Source organism: Lacerta agilis, chromosome 7 (assembly GCF_009819535.1).
Source record: "Lacerta agilis isolate rLacAgi1 chromosome 7, rLacAgi1.pri, whole genome shotgun sequence".
NCBI lineage: Eukaryota > Metazoa > Chordata > Lepidosauria > Squamata > Lacertidae > Lacerta > Lacerta agilis.
The window spans coordinates 3,233,471-3,239,486 of record NC_046318.1 but is presented as its reverse complement, the minus strand read 5'-3'; positions in this window follow the sequence as shown (position 1 = coordinate 3,239,486).

Below are 6,016 nucleotides of genomic sequence, written 5' to 3'. Positions count from 1 at the left end.
GGTTGTGTACTTCTTGGGTTACGAACTCCGCTAACCCGGAAGCACAACCCGGCGCATGCACAATTTGCACACGCGCAGAGCGTTTTCCGCGGTTTTTTCTGGTTTTTCCGGTCTGCACATGCGCAGAACGAATTGTCCGGGTTACATCATTTTCTGGTTACATACTGTAACCTGGAACGATTTAAGTACGTAACCCGGGGTACCACTGTAATACCAAATTTTAACACATGCAGACCTACCCCAACAAGACCTAAAACCCTTCTAGAGAGCATGAAGATGTTGGTAAAAATTGAGGCAGGGCCACCTCTGAGACATTGTGGGCATGGAGATATGTTGGAATAAGACAAACATTTATGGATTGTTCTTTCATATGAATATGTGGCTTCCTATGATGCCTTCTCTGTTCTGCCTCTTCTTCTGTTCCTTCAAAGTTGTTCCAAATATTATGCACAAAGGTGATGAGAGAAGAAAACAGCTTTCCCCCTGACTTAATATCAAGGCCTATTTTTCTAAGATACCATGAAATCTGTGAGGACTTCATACCTAAAAGCTGCTAAAAAGATATGTTCAGGTTTTGTTTGTTTGTTTAACCAAAGAGTTTGTTTCTCTCCTAGCAACCAATTTTTGAATCATTAAGGTTACCAAAATAGTAATCCAGAGGATGAGAGTCTGTGGGGCTTTGCCTCTACATGGACTCTTTGTGAAAATACCAGTGATCAGTGATGTCTTCTCTTCTCTCTACTGGCAGAATCCAGTGAGAGCCTTTCTAACTGAGCACTACCAGCATAGAGAAGAGAGGGCCAGTCTCCTCTTCTGTTGGTAGTATCCATTAGCACAGTTCCCTCTCTTCTCTCCGTTTGCTGGATAATCAGAAGCTAGTAGCTATGTTGGGGGGGGGGGGAGGCTGAGTATTTGTGTAGGAAAATACAGGTGGGTGTGGTGTATAAGAGACTGAATCCACACTAGAGCCACTAGATAGGCTGAGGAATTGCTTTTATTTGTGGCTTTACTACGGTATGAAACAGTGCCCTTTCTCGTGGCCAAGACCCTTTTATAATGCTTGCTGCAAAGTAAGTTTAATTCAGCAAAACTGGCTTCCTGCTATTTCCAGTTGAGGAATGAGTGATGAATAGCCTCTTAATTACCCCTTGAATATTTTCTCAGATTGCCCCAATGTCAGTTTCTATTCCTGTTTTTGTTCCCCCACTTGACACGTTTAGAGCTTTCTTGTAAAAATTTGCTGGAGAAAATTTTGTGAGATCACTTCCTTTGTCTGCCTTGGCAGGAAGCTGTCATACATCCTTCCTTCCTGTCTGGGTAACTCAGACACCATTTTTGAAACTTGTATTTCGTGCTTTTGTAACTTAGTAGTTCTAAGCCTGCCTTCATTTTGCTGCTGTAACTGCTGCTTCAAGACCTAGATTATGTAAGTAAATACTATTTTTATTTCTTCACAAAACAATGTGTGTGTGATTGTTGTTTTTAAGAGGGAGAAATGGAGTAATACCAATAAAAATCCAGTCTGCCTTAAAGCATCCTGGATTATTGTTTAAATCCACCTTGTTTTAGCTTCCAAGTTAAGCTGCAAAGGATGGTGCCCAGCTGATCTCACTAACATGAGCAAGGAAGGATAATAACCAAACTATATATCCTCTCCTAGTATCTAAATCCATTCCTACAAGAAGATAATGTAGGCCTTGGGTTGAAAACACCCTGAACGAAAGCAGGGATGTACTTTTGAGATGCTTCAGAGAATCGTATGCTAAAAGCCACTGCAGACAATGAACTTGCAATTTTTTTACCACAAATCCAGTCTGAAAAACACAGGACAACATTAGAAACACTGGCAATTTGACAGCAATATTTCTCTATGCTGCATGGCAAGTGAGTGAAGAAAGGGCGACAATTCCAGAGGTAACCTCGCTAGTGAGAAAACATCTGCACATAAAAGGGGAATTGGGGAGTGGAAAGAAAGTGTAAACCAGGGGAAGTCTTTTCCCCCACCTCCTCCCCTGTACTTCTCTCACTTCTCAGTGCTTAAGAAATAGACTGTATATTTATGAATAATTTACCAATAACTGCAAGGCTGTTTTCGGTTGGAAACTAGTGAAAAGAATGTCTCCAGATACCTCTGGTAAGAAATACTATGGACATAGTAAGTCAATACATTATATTCATCTACAGGTGAAACTCAAAAATTAGAATATCATGGAAAAGTCCATTTATGTAAGCAATTGTTTTCATTAGCTGCTGGAGTTTAATATATGAGATAGACTCATGACATGCAAAGTGAGATATGTAAAGCCTTTATTTGTTATAATTGTGATGATTATGGCGTACAGCTGATGAAAATCCCAGAGTTGAAATTATTAATTTGGGGTTCTCATCAGATGTACGCCATAATCATCACAATTATAACAAATAAAGGCTTGACATAATTTGCTTTGCATGTCATGAGTCTATCTCGTATATTAGTTTCACCTTTTAAGTTGAATTTCTGAAAGAAATGAACCTTTCCACGATATTATAATTTTTCGAGTTTCACCTGTATATCTATGACAACAATCACCAAGAGGACAATCAGTTTACTGGGTGTGGAAATCGTGTGTTGATTGCAGATAGATATATGGGACTCAAAAGTACAGCAACAGGTATTGTAAGACCATAAGGGGCTCTTGAGCTTCAGTATTACAAATGGAACAAGCCATATTTTACATGAACATGTATTTTCATTTTGACCCTGTCGGCTGTACAAAAGAAAGTCTACATGCAGTTGTCAGCTCACATCATCTCAGGCATCTTTCTAAGATCCTTATTTTGATCTCATTACTTACATAATCTGTCTCCTCCTTCCCCAACCTGGCATATAATGCATTGAGATACTATTACAGTGGTACCTCGGGTTACAGACGCTTCAGGTTACAGACGCTTCAGGTTACAGACTCCGCTAACCCAGAAATAGTACCTCGAGTTAAGAACTTTGCTTCAGGATAAGAACAGAAATTGTGCTCTGGCGGCGCGGTGGCAGCGGGAGGCCCCATTAGCTAAAGTGGTACCTCAGGTTAAGAACAGTTTCAGGTTAAGAACGGACCTCCTGAACGAGTTCAGTTCTTAACCCGAGGTACCATTGTACTTGGACTGCAGGTGTGGAAGTGCATTCCTGAGTCTTTCTTCCTTTGCAGCCACAGCTTGAATTCAAATTGCAGCTGCAAAGGAAGAATCAAGAGTGCACTCTAAGTGTGATCCTGATTTTCTAGCTTGAATTTGGCACTTTTAAAATTTGGTACTCCTCTTTGTCAGCACTCTGGCAACAAAAAAATGTACCAAAATAAGCAATGGCTGGAAAGGAAGGATTGGGGCCATACATGGAGTGCACTGGAGTCTGGTGCTATGGCTTCAGCACTCCAACACCTGCTATCATATGATGTCAGGTGATGCACAGGTAAGCATTCCCCACCAAAAAAATCTACCTTACAGGCCAGATGGGGAGACCTTGGGGGCCTAATTAGGTGCACATGCTGGAGGTTACCCACTGCTGACTTGTGTGATGGCATACTCTCATCTGTACTACCCATAATGTTGTCATCCAAGTTAGTAGGCGTCTAAGCGGTATTATCTGTGAAATGTTTCCCCGAGTTACAGCAGGCCACCAATGGCTCTGGAAATCCATCTTGGGGATGCAAATGAAAAAGGTCTCTAGTCACCGGATGACACTGCATGGACACAATGATAGCAGATAAGTAATTTTTCTTCATTGCTATCACTGCCACAAAGAGGCCCTAATGCTCACCCTGAGCTTTTCTGCACCTTAGCTGTTGTCCCTCTTGTTTCATCACCTAAATTCCCCAATAAACAAGGGAGCCAATGGGCATAAACTGGTAGGCCAGGAGGGAACATGCCAACTGCCTATCTCTGTACACCAGAAACCAACCAGGGCTTTGTCATGTCTGACGAAACTCCCTAGGGGCTGCCAGGAAACGCCAGAGGCCTTTTCACAAGTAAGTAATCTCTATAACATTTGGCTCTTCACTTGCACACTGAGTGTTCAGACCAGAAGCCTTGTTGTTCTCCAATGTCAGAGCAGATTGCATGCTGCTTTTTCTGTGGGAACCAAGTTTCTTCCAGTCTTTTAATTGGACTCCATTATCCATGTCGTGTGGCAGGGGCTCATGGTACAGAGTGATTTGGAAAGTACGTAGTTTGGGGCCATAATGTACAGTCACAATGATTATAATCGCCAAGAGAACAAAAACAGCAACAATGATGGAGATCATGGTAAGGCCATCTCCTTTTCTTGTTACGACAGATCCCTGGGTGAAGTCAGCAAAATCCTGGCCATCGTGTTGCCTCAGATGATTGTTTGCAACAGAAAAATTCATTGCTGAGCATTAGAAAGGAAGTGTATTCACCTGGGACAAAGAAAAACAGTCTTAAAATGCATTATAGCAGGTTGCTTCAGTTAACTGTATCTGACAGACGAGTTGCATGTTGTGCTGCCTTATTCCCTGTCATGTTTTGGTAAAACATCCAGCTGCTCATGCCTCAGAACAGCCTTTGTCAACTTGACGCCCTCCAGATGTTTTGGACTGTAACTGCAGCCAGCCCAGCCGGTTGGTAAAGGCTGCATCAGAAAGAGTTAAATACATTTCAGTAGCAGATTGAGCTTCTTTACTTTTTCAACTGGCTGTTATGACTGCCATAACTTGTTAAACTCTGCCTTAATCAAAGTCTTCGTAACTGATGGAAACGAGAATTGTCTGATTCAGGGGACTTTGTGACTAACAGTATGTGAGCTTCTAAGTTACATTTGGGCTACAGACCCAAGAAAACCCTTAACTATATGACTTCTTTACAAAAGGAGATCAATTCTTGACAGGCATAATGCTCCAGCAAACACCACCACCACCACCATCATCATAGTAGCATAATAAAGCCCAAGGCAAGAAAGTAGTTTAATATACAGGCACCAAGGATGGGATGACAGTCCAGAGCAACAAAATCAAGCCCCCAAATTGACCACAAGCAAGTCCTCTTATCACAGCAACTATTCCCTTCTCTTGGCAAGTGGAGGTAGGGGGTGAATGTAGTCATCAGAGAGAGAGGTTTGGCCCCAAGACCTTCCATTGAAAACTTCTATAAAAGTAAGTGAGTCTCCCTTCTGTAAAATTTATCCATCCATTCTGTAGTCCCCTTTACTTGACTTTTCAGTGTTTTAACATATTTATAGTAGAATGCTTACAAAATCCTCCCCATACGAAATTCTCCCTTGATCTCAGGTTCCAAATAACCAGCTCTGCCACTGACATATAACCCTTTCTTTTTCCTTTCAATCACAGACCTTGCAAAGCTCCCATTCTTATGGTTGGGATCTTCATTAAGTAACTAGCCCTTCGTGAAATATAGCCACCAGTTTGCCAAGGAAAATCAACAGTGATGCTTCCAAGATTTGTCCCCTCCCTCACCTGTTTCCCTCCACCCCCCAGAGTTTCCAGTTCTGAATAATCTGGTCATATTTCCAAAGTGGAACCAATGCATTAGGAATCCTCCATTGTTCTGTTTCTTATTTCCAAATTTATACAAAGACAGCACTTATGCTGTTTGCCTCAGGTATGAATTTAATATGTTCTTCCACATCTCCCATCCTGTTATTTATGTGCACATCCACATTAATGTGCAAACAAACCACTTTGACATGTTTTTACCTATGATTGCATGAAGGCACTTTGTCTTTTTTTGGTAGCATTTCATCTGTGCATGTATACATAAAGGGGCCCCTGATCATTAGGTCCAGTCGTGTCCGACTCTGGGGTTGCAGCGCTCATCTCGCTCTGTAAGCCAAGGGAGCCGGCGTTTGTCCGCAGACAGCTTCTGGGTCATGTGGCCAGCATGACAAAGCCACTTCTGGCGAACCAGAGCAGCGCACAGAAACCTTCCTGCCGGAGCAGTCCCTATTTATCTACTTGCACTTTGATGTGCTTTCGAACTGCTAGGTGGGCAGGAACTGGCACCGAGCAAC